General features: G+C 40.0%; 1 protein-coding gene across 2 annotated transcripts in view; it reads left to right on the top strand.

Moving 5' to 3' along the window:
• LOC308640237 (solute carrier family 28 member 3-like) overlaps window positions 1-16156 on the top strand; it is a 110815-nt gene that overhangs the window by 11925 nt on the left and 82734 nt on the right. Inside the window, exon 1 of one of the 2 annotated variants that reach the window (XM_081278458.1) lies at window positions 12236-12514. The exons of the other annotated variant lie outside the window; for it this stretch is intronic. The gene's annotated coding sequence lies outside the window, so the exon portion shown is untranslated. Of the gene's footprint in view, window positions 1-12235; window positions 12515-16156 lie in introns of those variants that run through there. 2 annotated transcript variants of the gene reach the window in all.

The raw sequence follows: 16156 nt of genomic DNA, 5'->3' as shown, positions 1-16156 counted from the left end.
CGTCTCTCCCAAGGCAAGAGAGGACCTGATAGCAGGTTGTCCATCTGAGGATACTATTCCAGGGGTTTATATTGCACTGGGGTCAATGCTATGGGTCCAAATTCATGCTAATCAGGGTTGGAAAAGTACTAGTGCTACTGGTTAGCCTTGCAGTCCCATTCAGGCCTGCTCCACTTCCATTTCTCCCAGCTTGTTGGGAATCAGGAGGCTGAGATCACCTCATCATGAATGCTTGGTGTTGCAGGCGGCAGTGCTGTGTGGAGCAGGTGCCCACACAGGCTCAGGCAGGAATGCCTCAGCACAACAGGTCAATGCACCCTGGCTTGCCACAGCCCTGGCTATCTGGGCCTCAGGCTCATGTTGGCATGGCGGGCTCTGCATGGCCCCTGCACATGTAGGCTTCACTACCTGTGCTTCAGCCCTCCCAAGCCACTGTTCTGCAGCTCCATGGCTGCTTCACTGCAGCTTCTCAGCAGGTATCAGTGGGCTGGCTATGTGGTTCAGTAGCTGGGAAATCATGTCACCAGAGATCAAGCCCAATACCTTGCATGTGCTAGGCAAGTACTCTACCACTGAGCTACATCTCCAGCACTCTCCTTATTGTCTGCCTTTGTTGCTATTGTTTGGCTTATTGTTAATTATTTTGTTTTTAACCTGTTAATATTAAAGCTTTATAGCCTTAAAAAAAAGAAGAAGAAGTAGAAATAAGGACTGGGATGTAGCTCCAGGGTAAAGCATACTTGGGTTCAAGCCTCAGTACCAAAAAAAAAAGAAAGAAAGAAAGAAAAAAAAAATCTCCCAATGGCTTCCCCATTAAGAAGATAACTCCTCCTTTTGCTTTATAGTCTGGCATTCTGAATTTGGGGGTTCTGCATCTAAACTTTCAACTCAGGACAAATCAAAAACGATTTGTGGGAGGCTGAGGATTGTAACTTTGAACCCAGCCTCTGCAATTTAGCCAGACCTTGTCTAAAACTAAGGAATAAAAGGCAAGGGATATGGGGTTGAAGCTCAGTGGTAAAGTGCTTGCTTAGCATCATGAGGCCCTGGGTTCAATCCTATGTAACACACACACACACACACACACACACACACACACACACAATGTTTAAATTGCACCTGTACCAAACATGTTGACTTTTTCTTGTCACTATTCCACTAAACAACATAGGATAGCAACTATTTACATAACTTTTACATTGTGTTATGTATTTAAATAACCAAAAGGTGATTTAAAGTATGGGAGTATGTGCATAGAATATAAGCAAATACTGTACCATTTTATATAAGGGACTTGAACACCCAGGGATCTTAGTATATATGGTGGGAGGGCTCCCTAATATCCACACATACTGAGGGAAAAGTGCATTTTCTGCTGGTCTAGCCACAAACACCCGCAGTTTCCTTCCCACATCAAGATATTGACATGAAATTAATCTTTAAATTTTTTACAATTCCATACTTTAAAATGAGGTCCTGTTAGCTCTTCTTAGGTTCTGTCCCCAGATTTATTCCTTGGCTTTCAGTTCTGTCCCCAAAACATTTTAATTTGGTAGTCCTGTTGTAAACCTTGATTGATATTCATATGCACACCATCTCCAAATACACTCACAAATAGGATAATGGTACAAACACTGTTCTGAATCTTTTTTTCTGTACATACTTTGCAAAATTCTTTTCTATCAGTTCTTATAGATGTGCCTTACCCTTCTGTTATTATTTCATGATATGACTGTACCATAATTCACCATTTTCCCAAAAGCTATTCTATTTTTTTTATTACTATTAATGGTATAATGGACATTTCTGTATGTGTGAATTTAGGATTTGTGTATTTATATAAGATGAATTGTAATCCCAGCTCCTCAGGAGGCTGATGCAGGAAGATCACAAGTTGGAGGTCAGCCTGAGAAATTTAGCGAGACCCAGTCTCAAATTTAAAAAGGGAGTGTGGTTCCTAGGGATGGTAGAACGTTCCTGGGTTCAGTCCAGGAACTTTTTAGTGCAGAAATAACTATTATTTATGAACTATTACTCATAAAATGCTCTAACCTCCCCCCCCCATGAGAGGCAGAGGGGTTAAGGGCCCACTTAATAGCTTAATAGCTGCCAAGGGCTAAAGCCACAGGTCCTCTCCTCCCTCAACACAGGGCAAGCTGTGTGTCCTCGACCCCTAAACTAGGCCAAAAGATCTGAATGGTGTGGAGCTGACCAGTCCTTCTCACCCTCTGTGAAGCACTTGTGGGGTACTTGGTGCCTCCTGACCTTCACCTTTTCACACATAAGGCCGAATACCCCCAGGCCCACTGCTGCAGGACTGAGGGGCCCCTCTCAGTAGCCTGGAGCCAGGCTCCCTTACCTGCTCCCTCACTGGTGACTGATTCCAAGTATTAGTTTCTGGTTGTACAGAAAGTCCACACCTTACCATGGTTCAACTTGGGAGTTTTTACTTTACAATGGTGGAAAAGCAATACCAAATCAGCAGAAAATGTACTTTTGATTTTGAAATTATCAGATTATTTCTCAAGCTAGCAACATGCAGTACCATCCTCTCAGGAGGCTGGTAAGGAGCAGAGAAGCCATGGCTCCAAGTGGGGAAACAACTGTCTCCTGTGTGCTCTGTTGCTAAGCAGGAAGTTTAGTAGGCAAGGTGTGATTTTAAAAAGCATTTCTACTTAGGGTGTTTTCAATTTATTTTGGCCTTATTTTAACCCCATCGCAAGTCAAAGAGCATCTGTTTACACTACTTTTAACTGAGTGTATCCAGAGAAAATCATCATGCCCGTGGGTTAAACTTTGGATTTCAGAGTCTGTCTTCTTGGGCTCAATTTCTGCCTTTGCCACTTATTAGCCAAACAACTTGAGCCAGCGTACTTGACACCCCTGAGTTTCATTTTCCTTTTCCGAAAGAGAGACAATTATAGTACCTGCCTCAGGGTGGTTGTGAGAATTAAATGAGGTATTATGTGAGTTTAAGAGAGAAAATGCTCTTCACAGTTAAAAGCTCACAGGGGTGGGGGACTCCATCTTGCCTAGTGGATTTGAATGAGGCTCTAACAAGAACTGGCAGGATAACTAATCCACCTGCACTCAGCTGCCTTGAATTTGAACTGGGAATAAGGGATTCAGGCTTTTCTGAGGATTAAAGAGATAAGGGCATTTAGAAAAATACCTGGTAGATAATAGCACAGAAGTGATTGTTATTATGCACTATTTTCTCCAGGTATCAGAAGAATATCAATACAAGGTAGATGCTCTGTTTACTCAAAGGCATAGTCAATAATTTTTAAAGAACTGTTTGAAGCTAGACATGGTGGCACACACCTGTAATCCCAGAGACTTGAAATTCTCAGACAGGAGGATCACAAGTTTTAGGCCAGTAAGCTCAGTAAGTCTGAGCAACTTAGTGAGACCTATCTCAAATTAAAAAATAAAAAGGGCTGGGGTGTAGCTCAGTGGTAGAGTACCCCTGGATTCAATCCCCAGTGCTTAAAAAAAGAAAAAGAAAAACAATTATTAGAAAACATTTTCTTACCAGTTAATTATTTTGTAGAACTAGTCAAAAAAAATGTATTCTTAACAAGAAAAAGCAGTACTGCCACACACTGGCAGAGAATTTACATAGTACCCTGCATAGTGCTAGGCTCTTTGCTTTCAAGGATTTCATAGATCATCAGAGGAAATAAAGTAGACAATTGCAATAAAGTGCATTTAGCTCAAGGTATACTACTACTTTGCTCTCTTAATCCTCACAGCCACAAATTAATCTCCGCATGTAAGAGGGGAATAAGAGACACAGATGAAATTAAATGGGATGAATCCCCTATGTGAGATTTTTTGCTTTGTTTTGTTCTTTCGCAGTAGTAGGTATTGCACCCAGGGGTGCTCTACCACTGAACTACATCCCCAGACCTTTTTACTTTTTATTTTGAGACAGGGTCTTACTAGATTGCTGAGGCTGGCCTTGAACTTGAGATCCTGAGTCATTGGGATTACAGGCATGCACCACCATATGAGTTTTAGAGTTCTCCTATAACTGCTTTATTAACATCACCTTAGAAATATTTGGATGATCCAATTTTGGCATATGGACTCTCCTTTTGTTCCCTTCATTATTCTAGCTTGGGTTTTCTATACAGAGTAAGTCCACTGCCTGTTGTAAACCACATAAGGGCCTTAGAGCCTCACTACAATATAAATGGAAGCAGCATAATGGGGCATGAAGCTCAGGATATGGACCTAGGTGGGTGCTCCTGGTAATTGGGCAGATCTTCAGAGCCTGGCCTGTGTCACCCAGGGAAGTCAGGACAGCAGGAGACTGTGCACCTGGTAGATTGCATGTGGACAATAAAGGGGAGACGAGCTGTGGGAGCACTGTTGCACACAGAGAAACAGCCTGTGCAAAGTACTGTGGGAAGTCTAACATGATATAGAGACCACGAGGTATTCCTTGTGACTGAACAAATCATGTTGGGGATTAAAAAGTAATGGGATGGGTTCGGTCTTTGTTTTTCTGTTTTGTTTTTTGTTTTTGTTTTTTGTTTTTCCCCTGTGAGCAATAGTGAGCCACTGAAGATCATTGAGCAGGGGAAGGGCATGATCAAATGTCCATGTGTGAAATACCCCTTACGTAGTCATGGGAAGATAAACTGGAAGAGTAAGGGCTAGAGGCAAGAAGTTGAGAAAGGAACTATGGCAATGGTTCAGGTGACAAGAGGTAATAGAACTGGGAAGGCAGTGGAGAGATCTTCAGGAAGCCAGGAAACAGGAGGTACAAACTGGAGACTAGTTGGGTGTAAGAAGTGAGAGTAAAGTAACAAGTGAGAGTCTCCCCAAGGTTCTGGCTTAGGAAGCAGGGTGAATGGCCCTGCAATGTGCAGCAGAAATAAAACAGGAATGGACCCTGCTTGTGGGGTCTGATTCCAGGTTCAGACTATCCAAGTGGAAGCATCCAATAAGGAGTGTGCAAACATGGGTGTAAGCATCTGCATCTGAAGACTTGTCTCCTAGCATCTCTCCACTGGTACTTCTGGGGTTACAGGTTCTTAAAAATGATCTTGAAAACTTAACATCTTGTCTCCAGAAAATCCTGGACAGAGAATTCCCTTCCTCTGAAAAGCCCTACATGACAAAACGCTGGTAAAGGAAGAGGACAGCCTGGGGGCATTCACAGTCCCAGGGTGAGTAGAGGAAGGGGAGCCACACAGGCCATTTAAAAGGTGTGGGCAAAAAACAAATGTGGCATATATACACAATGGAATTTTACTCAGCATTTAAAAGAAACAAAACCATGGCATTTGCAGGTAAATGGATGGCTTTGGAGAAGATAATGCTAAGTGAAGTCTGCCAATCCCCCAAAAAACAAATGTGGAATGTTTTCTCTAATATAAGGAGGCTGACTCATAGTGGGGTTGGGATCATGGAGCATGGGAGGAAGAGATGAATTCTAGATAGGGTAGAGGGGTGGGAGGGAAAGGGAAGGGGGCAGGGGATTAGCAAGGATGGTGGAATGTGATGGACATCATTATACAAACTACATGTATGAAGACTTGAACTGGGTGTCAACATACTTTATATACAAACAGAAATATGAAAAATTATGGTATATATGTGCATTAAAGTTGTAATACAGAAAAAGTACATGTATAAAGACATGAATTGGTGTGAACATACTTTATATACAGAGATATGAAAAATTGCACTCTATATGTGTAATAAGAATTGTAATGCATTCCACTGCTGTCGTGTATTTAGAAAAAATAAAATCAATAAAATATTAAAAAAATAAAAGGTGTGGGCAGAACAAAATGCAGTGGCACACACCTGTAATCCCAGCCACTGAGAGGCTGAGGCAGGAGGATTGCAAGTTTGAGTCCTGCCTCAATAACTTAATGAGACCCTGTCTCAAAAGAAAAAACTAAAAGGGCTAGAAATGTAATTCAGTAGTGGAGCACTCCTGTGTCTAATCACCAGTACCTAAAACTAAACAAACAAACAAAAAAAGGAGTGGGCAGAGAGGAGGACAGGAAAGGCTGGATCAGTGTGGGGTCAAGGGACAGCTGAGGCTCAGGATCACAATAAGGACTGTCAGGCATTTGTGGATTTCCATCAAAAAATCCCTGTCATCTGGGGACTCATCTGGAAGTCATATAAGGTCATCAGGGTACAAGAAGTGACTTTCAGTGAGCCAGTGGACTGAGAAAGTGCAGTCCCTTTTGTTAGCAATTCTTTGATTAACCCGTGGTCATTATTTACAGCTCTCTGCATATTGTAACTGCGCCACTGGTTCTAAATAATCACTATTCAGTATTTATTTACACAAAGTGCCTTTAGAATCAAGTCAGGCTTGGAATTATAACAATTTAGAGAAGGGGTTGAGAAAGTTCAAGAGATGAGTGGAAAAGAAAAACCAAACAGAAAATTACAGAGAGAATCATGACTTCACCAATGTGGATTTGAGACATTTTTTCTTTGACTTGAATCTGAGTTTTTTGTTTTGCTCTGCAAATGAAATCAGAAATTCATAAACTTGGTGGGAGAAAATATCATTTCACTGAAAGATCAAGTACAAATAAGATATCCTCCTTGGCAAAGATGACAAAAATGCCTTTGTTTTATAACTAAAAGAGAAAGGAACTTACTTTAAGATAAACAGTGTGAACTCTATCTTAAATGCATGCATTTATGACTCGTGTTTGCTAGGATTACAGGTGTGCACCACTGCACCCAGCTCAATTTAACAATTTTTCAATACAATTAGCCAAAGCTAATCCCAGCACAAATAGATAACAAACGTTATAATTTAAGAGGTGAATAAGAGAGGCAGAAAGGAAACAATGAAATTTAAAATGCCCCCATCAGGGCTGGGGATGTGGCTCAAGCGGTAGTGCGCTTGCCTGGCATGTGGGGCTCTGGGTTCAATCCTTAGCACCACATAAAATAAAAATAAACATGTGTGTCTGCGGAGAACTAAAAAACAAATATTGAAAAAATTCTCTCTCTCTCTCTCTCTCTCTCTTTCTCATCTCTTAAAAAAAATGCCCCCTTCATATGAAAGAGTGGGAAAATGGCCCAGTGTCTGGCTTCTTGGAATTCATACTTCCAGTATGTGAATTACTAATTCTTCCTGGAACCACCCCCTTTTCCTCTGGAGTATCCTTGAGTGAACTCAAGCAATTGCCCTTGAGGGACATGTTAGCTCTCCTGCCATCCTCATGCAGCCCTCCACACACCAGGACAGTTTCATTTTACTTTATTTTCTGCAGTGGTGGGGATCAAACCCAGAACCCTGTGCATCATAGGCAAGTGCTCTACCATAGGCCACTTTGAAGAAGTGCAGGACATTATCAGAACTTTTTTGCTTAAGGCTGAAAGATTTCTATACAGTTTATAAAATCCTATGACCTGTTTTGTGATGAATTTATAATTATTTATAACTATATCCCTAGTTACAAAAAAAAGGCAGTAAGAGCTAACCTCAATAGTTCTTACTGTGTGCCCTGTGTTAGTCTAAATTCTTTGCATATGAACTCAACTTAGTTCTTACAACATCTGTTAAAAAAAGGTGGGTGGTTAGTCATGGGCCACAATCACCCAGCTAGTGTCAGGGCCAGGCATTTAATGTAGGCAATGTGCCCTCAACAGCCACCTCATTCTAATCCATATAAAGATAGTCCAGACTCAGAACAGTTCAATTTACACTTTCTCTTTTTTCTTTTTTTCAGTCCTAGAGATTGAATCCAGCAGCACTCTACTACTGAACAACATCCCAGCCGCCACCCCTTTTATTTTTTGGTGCTGGGGATTGAACCCAGGGTCTTGTGCATGCTAGGCAAGCACTCTACCAACTGAGCTATATCCCCAGCCCCCCTTTTTGATTTTTGAGACAGGATCTGGCTAAATTGCCAAAGCTGGCCTTGAACTTGCCACCCCGCTGCCTCATCCTCCTGAGTTGCTAGGGTTACAGATTACACCACTGCATTCAGCTCAATTTAATAATTTTTCAATTTTACCATCATATGAAAATATGCATTCTTTGGATTTCTATCTCTTCCCAAACTAGCAACTTGAAGTCAGGTCCTTTCTGGAGATGTTGAACAGCAGCAGCATATCCCAGTTCCCTGTAACTCAATCACCAGAGCCGACAGCCACAGCTCTAGTGGCTCTAGAGCACTGTGTTGTCAGGCTGAGGATTTCATTAGGCTAGAAGTACTACATGCATCTTCACTGACAATGCTTTCAATTCCAGATTGGTTTATCAGGATGTATATTGGAAATCTAGCGGGGCTGGGGATGTGGCTCAAGCAGTAGCGTGCTCGCCTCGCATGCGTGCGGCCCAGGTTCGATCCTCAGCACCACATACCAACAAATATGTTGTGTCCGCCGAGAACTAAAAAATAAATATTAAAAATTCTCTCTCTCTCTCTTCTCTCTCTCTCTCTCTCTCTCTCTCTCTCTCTCTCTCTCTCTCTCTCTCTCTCCCTCTCTCCCCTCTCTCTTTAAAAAAAAAAAAAGAAATCTAGCTTCTTGAGATAGGAATTGGGTTGCAGCACACAGTTCAGTGCCAAGAATGATAGGGATCTGCTGAAGAGCAGGTTTTAATGCTCAGATAGGACTGTACAGAGTATTCAAGAAGGGCTTGAGATGGAAAAGATGCTTCCACAGGTGTTTAGACAGGGAACTTTCCTGAGCTCCCAAAGTTTACAGGTCTACACAGTCCCCCATCTCAGGCCATGACAACCCCACCCAGGAGTCCAGAGCAAAATTCTTGGCATGATCATTGTTTCTTTCTTTCTCATTCAATCTTCTGCCCATCAGATCAGAGATCTTTGCTTTGTGCACTTATGGCTTCCAGGAGCCTGGAATAGTGCTTGGCTCAGTAAATATTTGAGATGCAAAGGCCGGTAAAGAAACAGCAAGAAAAGCCCCTGTCTGCAAAGCAGATAGGACCCAAGGGCATTCTACCACTCAACTGCATCCCCAGCTCTTAAAAAGAAAACATGCACCACAACAGCCTGCTTGACTACAAAGGTTCTAGCAATGTGACCCAGGATGCATGTTTAACTTTTTCCTAGAGCTGGAGATTGAACCCAGAACCTCAAGCATGCTAGGCAAGAGCTCTACCACTGAGCTACACCCCCCCACTCACACACAACCCCACCCTACCCCTGGCTAGGGTGTTTAACTTATGAGCCTCCCAGACTTTTTGGGGATTGCCCAGGATGAGTATTCTATCACAGTTCACTGGCTGGACTCCCAGTGAGTGTGATGTGGTACTGGGGAAGTCCCTGGCTAAATGTATTCTCCATTTCCCCGCCCATTCCCCCACCCTGCTCTGGAATACTTGAGATCCTTGGTCTTGGTTGGCAGCCATGCCTGGGAGGAGTCTACAAAGAGGCAGGGTTGGGAATTGGGATTCCTCCACACTTCCTGTAAATAAAGCAAAGGGAGAATTTAGGGAAATTCCAGTTTGCTATGTAGGTGGCATGTGCTGCACGTACTAACAACAGGCCTCTCACCCATGCTTTCAATAGCTGTGACATTTCCCTGACTCAAAACACTCCTGGATGGAGACAGTGGATATACCGATTTCACAGACTGCAGACCTAAACCCCATGCGCTACTTCTTATTATCAGGTTATGGAATCAAGTTAAGAGTCAGTTCATACTCAGTCAACAACTAGAAATCAATATCCAAGAGCTGAGGCTGTAGCTCAGTGGTAAAGCGCTTGCCTTGGTCGCATGCATGAGGCACTGAGTTTGATCCTCAGCACCACATAAAAATAAATAAAGACATTATGTGTTCATCTAGAACTAAAAAAAAATATACATAAAAAATTTTTTTAAAAAAATATCCAAGCTGGTAACTTTATAAGGATTTTTGAAAAATCGAATTGATATTTGGGCTATAGTGTGGCTCAGTGGCAGAGCCCTTGCCTAGCATGTCTAAGGCCCTGGGTTCAACCCCCAGCACTGCAAACAAAATAAACAAAAATGAGATTTATCAAACATCTACTATGCACCAGGGCTATTATAGATGCTTAGAATACATCAAGGAACAAAACAATGACCCTACCTTCATGGAGGTTATGGCCTAGCAGGGGAGACAGGTAATCAATGTAGTGAATAGGTACAAATGGGTACAAATCTGTTATCTTATAAGGGGATTCGTGTTATGGAATCTTTATTAAGGAAGAATTACAATAATTGAAAAAATAAAAAATGTAAAGGATTCAGTAGACAAATACTCATTAAATCTGGGAAGAAGCAAAATCAAAGAAGGTCTCAGTTTCATTGTGGCAAATTTTAGAAAAACAGAGTCTGTGTGTTGCCCCTAGAAAGGGAGAAGCATCACCTTTTCTCTTGCATGCATGGTGTCCCAGAGGATAGGACAAAGTCATACTGAATAACATCTTCCTGCCATGTGTGTGTCAACTTTCTTCCCTGAATGCCACACATGAGGCCCTCTCTACACACCCACCTGTCTTACAGGCTCATGATGAGGAAGCTGAAGGTCAGAGTCCTTAAGTGTCTTACTCAGGTCCTGCTGAGGGCTAATGATGAGAGAACCTGGAACCTGGGTCCTGATGCTATGATGCTTCTCAAATTATCCCCTGCTAGAAACCTAGAATCCCATGACCTGGGCTGGAGTGGGGGGCAAGAGATGTTTGCTTATCATGACTCTAATATGCATTCTTCAGGAAATAATCAAGCATTTATAATAATAATAGCTAATTTTAGGTTTGATGTACATACCAGGTCTCATTCCAATAATGTCACTAGTGAGATTCTCAGTAGATCCCATAGTGAGATTCTCAGTAGATCACATAAATTCTAAGAGGCTCTGAGAGGTTACTTAAATGGCTCAAGATCCAAACTTTAAAGTAAGGAATCTAGATTAGACCCAAAGCCAGGTATGGTAGCACACACACCTATAATCCCAGCAATTTAGGAGGATGATGCAGGAGATTGCAAATTTAAGGCTAGCCTGGGCATCTTGGTGAGACCCTGGTCTCAAAATGAAAAATGAACAAGGATGTAACTCAGTGATAAAGCACCCCTGGGTTCCATCCCCAATACCACCAAATACTAAATAAATAAACAGAGGATCACAACTAGGAAGTCTGACTTCTGAGGTCTTTATTTAAAAAAAAATAATAATACATACATATATATATATATATACAAAAACAAAATGATAAAATAAGTATATTTCATATTATTCCACACCAAAATCTCAGAGTATCTGATGGACCCACTTGAAGCAAATTGTCCCTTTGGACTGGGATTGACCTGACATCTTCATCAGGGTATTCCACAGTACCTCCTATGCCAAAATGTCAACTTAACCCTGTGACTTTACTTCCACATAATGTCCAGGATCCAACTACTACCTAACTAATTTTTTTTTCAGTACTAGGGATTTAACCCAGGAGTGATCTACTACAACTACAAACCCAACCCTTTTTAATTTTCTTTTTTATTTTTAGACAGGGTCTCAATAATTTGCCTTGGCTAACCTCAAACTTGCAGTCCTCCTGCCTCAGTCTCCTGAGTAGCTCAGGTTACAGGAATGCACTATAATGTCTGGCTACTAACCAATGATTTAATATCAATTGAAAATGGTTGCTCAAAGGGGTCTCAAAATCATGCTTTTCAAATTCTATCAAGTCCCTTGTCTTTGCTCCTGACATTATTATACAAGATATAGCTTCTTATCAAGTGGGGTATTTGCTTACCCTGAAATAGACAATATATATGCTTACCTTTCCTCTTTTCAACTTTTCTCTATATTTCATTATTATTAATATTATTTTATTATTATTCATTTAAAGAATCATTAGCCAGGCACAGTGGTACATGTCTGTAATCCCAGCAATTTAGGAGGCTGAGGGAAGATGATCATAAGTTCAAGATAAACCATCAGCAACTTACTAAGATTCTGTCTCAAAATAAAAGAGAAAGGACTAGGGGTGTAGTTCTGTGCTAGAGTGCCCCTGGGTTCAATCCCAGTACCAAATTTTATATATAAATATATAAAAATTATATTTATACATACACATACCTTTAGGGACTCATGAATTAAATTCGATGTGTTTTGATTGATTATTAAGACTAATCTTTCTCATATAACTTCTATATCCTTTAGATACACTCTCCAAAAATATCCAACTTTCTTGTGTTTCTAGAAAAAATAAATCCTAGGTGCAACCTGTCAGATGCTTTGGGGGTGGGGGGCATATTTAGGTGAGATACAGTTGTTCAGAGCTTTTACATATCTACTCTCTGTGCTTCCTTGACACCTAGACCTGTGTCCACCGCAGAGTCCATGATGCACAGGTGTGCTGATAAGACAGGTGCATTGTAGGTCTAGGATATCCCTGCTAAGAGACCCAAGAAAAGATAAAGCCAATCCAAGGGCCATTCCTTGTTCCAATGAAAGTGCTCTGAGGCGGAACAGAGTCCAGAGGGCCTGGAAGATTTGCCTGCAAGGAAGAGAAAGTACAATGAAGAGGTGAGAGCCAAACATGGCACCATGCTCCTCAGTAGTGCCAGTGCCTGAGTATGTGGAGTCCTAAGAGGAAGCTGGGAAATTTCTTTTTTCTTAGTAGTCACAATTTGTATTGAGTAGTCACAATTTGTATTGAGTAAATGAATGGACGTCAACTAGAATGACTTCTTTTGAACTATGCTAATGAATGCCAGCAATGCAAATAAGTAACAGAACTAACATTAACAGAAAAACTCAAAAGCTGAGGCTTTTTGCTTTGGTTTTATAGTTTCTTTTATTTGATTGTTATTGTTGCATTGTGTATAAAGGACATAGTCCTTTTCTGCTCATGAATTGTTTCTAGAGTAGTAAATGGATTAGAATTAAACATGTCCTTGTTTTCTGATGTTCCCAAATCATTCTTCATCTTCCTGTTATTCTTTTTTTCCCCTCCATTTTTCCCATTCGCCCCCCCCCCCGCCCCCACACACACACATTGTGGATCAGCATCCACTTATCAGAGAAGACATTTGGCCTTTGTGGTATCTAGTGTTCAGAGGGAGTGCTGAAAAGTAAAAACTAACTGCGAAAAGACAATTCTTTTAAAAAAACAAATCCTTGGGGCAGGGGATGTGGCTCAAGCGGTAGTGCGCTCGCCTGGCATGCGTGTGGCCCGGGTTTGATCCTCAGCACCACATACCAACAAAGATGTTGTGTCCGCAGAAAACTGAAAAATAAATATTAAAAAATTCTCTCTCACTCTCTCTTTAAAAACAAAACAAAACAAAAAAAACAAATCCAAGTACTTGCAATTTGAAATATACTTTTAATGTAAACCCAGAGGCCCACACATACTAGGCACATACTTTACCACTAAGCTGCATCCCAGGCCCAAATATACATCTTCATTGTTTTTTCTTTTCTTTTGGATCATCTGAATAACTGGTGATGGTTAACTGGACTTAACCAGCTTGTAAACCCCCTAGAATTACATTTTTATGCATTTATATATAAATATGTATATTTAGTATAAATTATTTTATACATTGACTTTTTTAATATTAATAATATTTATTAAATCAATATTATTTGGTTTACTTATTTATTAAACTACTTCAAGATGAATAGACAAATGTTGATGCATAATACATAAAATGTTCTTCAAAGAAGAGGACAGCCAGGGGAAATGAAAATTATACTGTAATTTATAATACATATATTACATATACATACACTGTAACATATAATACATCGTGCTCAGCATCAGCCAAGCATTATAAATAATTTTTTTCATTCATTTTATTCCTTTTGGAAATGTTGTCACTAAAAGAGTGACCTCACTATAAAACCATATATGCATGCATAAGGCAAAGAAAACAATCCCTCACCCCGAATTTTTTAAACTTTCATACTTTTTTTAACATTTAATTTTTAGGTGTAGTTGGACACAATACCTTTATTTTTTTACTAATTTTTGTGTGGTGCTGAGGATCCAACCCAGGGCCTTGCACGTGCTAGGCGAGAGCTCTACTGCTGAGCTACAACCCCAGCCCCTTAACTTTATACTTTTAATAAACATGGAGTGGTTTGAATTTGGGTTCTCTTTAATGAGCTGGTGCACATATGGTCCACGGGTTCTTAGTCTTCTTAAGCCAACTCTTGGAGGTTAGAATAGGATATAAAAATGACTAGACTAAAAAGTCCAGTGATTGGTTTGTCCCACAATGGTTTCAATATTTAAATAAAATTTGAGGGGTACTGTGATTCAAACAGATCAGAGGGGTCAAGGGACAACTTTAGAGTCCTTGGCGCAAGGTATTTCTTATTGAGCAAGGACTGTACATGACCGGGGAAGGATTTTAAACGTCTCGTAAAGCTGAGAGGGCCTTTACACCTCATTTCTGATCCCATTTTCTATTTCCAAACTAGGCATCAAGAGTCATTAATTCTGGTATTGCAAGAAAACTTTTCATTAGCTCTGAGAGCTCTTTAAGTACAAGCCTCGGAGCCATGCCGTATTAACTGAAATTTCTCTGGATGTGACCATTGTTTTGGCATTTCAGGATCATGGTTATATGTACAATTTATTCTACTTAGGTTTCAGCTTTTGCTTGTTGCTGGTGTCGTCAGAGAACACAGGCGGATGTTTCAGTATCTTGTACTCAGTGCCCTCACTTGCACAATGATATGCTCTCAAATGTTTTTGCACTCTTTTCAGACATTTTGTCCATAGCCAATGAGCAAAAATCACATTAGGTTATTGCATTTTAAAAGATTTCTGCAAAAATGGATGGCATTAAAGGTTTATTAACCCACACAAAGAATGGAAGGCATTTAAGTCAAGTTTCTGCGATTATAATCATAAATGGTAAAATGAAGATTTTTCTTTCCTCCTAGAAAGTAAGGATCAGTCATGACCTTAAGCTAGATTGGGTCTCAATTTCATGGAGGTTATAACAGGTTGCAGCAAATGGTTTCTTCCAACAATTTTGCAATGGAAGCTTTCCACATATATGCATTGTTTATCCATACCTCTCTCAATCACTTCCAAACGGGCTTCTTGCCTTTGATAACAGAGTGACTACTAATTATGCATTTTGTAATTATGGGGAAGAAATAATGAAAATTCCCAAGTCTTATTCATCAGTAAGAAGCATTAAAGGGCTAAAGCATAAAGTTTGAAGGGTATTGAATTATGTGTCAGGCACTATTCCAAGTGTTTTTTTAAAATTTAGGTTCTAAAAATCCTTTAAAAAGAGCATTGTCCGCTTCATTTTATAGATGAAGAATCTGGAACACATTTGCTTGCCCAAATTCACATGTCTAGTGACTCAGATCAGAACACATTTTCTGTAAAGGGCCAAGTAGTGAATATTTTAGTCTTTGAGCCACAGAATCTCTGCCACTCTGGCCTTGTGGAATAATAGCAGCAATAAGAAGTACAGAAATGGATGAGCATACCTGTGTTTCAACCAAACTTTATTTCTGGACAATGAAATTTAAATTTCATATAATTTTCACATGCCAAAAAATATTCTCCCTTTTGATTATTTTTCAACCATTCACAAATATAAAATCTATTCCTAGTTCTCAAGCGATATAAACAGCCAAAAGTTTAAGTTTTCCCTTAAGCTGTAGTTTGACATAATTAAGAGGAAGAACCAGGATTTGAACCCAGAAGCAAGCCCTTAACTTTATATATAGTATTTATCATGATACTAAAATAAGTTAGGCCCTTCATAAAACATACAGCTGAATAGGAAGGAGAAAATAACCACCACCAATGAAAACCACAACTCAAAAGTAACCACCAGCAATAGTTGGTATTTTCTCTCATTCTTTTATCCAATGTTTTGCAGTATTAAATTTTATCATTCTGCTTTTTTAAAAGTTTTTTAGCTGTAGTTGGACACAATACCTTTATTTTACTTATTTTGTGTGATGCTGATGATGGAACCCAGTGCCTTGCATGTGCTAGGCAAGCCTTTGCCACTAAGCCACAACCCCAACCTCTACTTTTTTTATTTATTATAAGCATTTTCATGCTTCCACAGAAGCCACACAATTATAATAGTTTGATACATAGTAGTTCAATTTAAAAAGGCTAAAGGGAAATCCTTATTTTGAAAGAATTTTACAACTCATGTTTTCATAAAGCACTTTTTA

Source organism: Spermophilus citellus (genome assembly GCF_964194105.1).
Source record: "Spermophilus citellus genome assembly, chromosome: 2".
In the NCBI taxonomy this organism is placed as follows: Eukaryota; Metazoa; Chordata; class Mammalia; order Rodentia; family Sciuridae; genus Spermophilus; species Spermophilus citellus.
The sequence above is the reverse complement of the archived record's forward strand: the minus strand, read 5'-3'. Positions and strand labels throughout refer to the sequence as shown.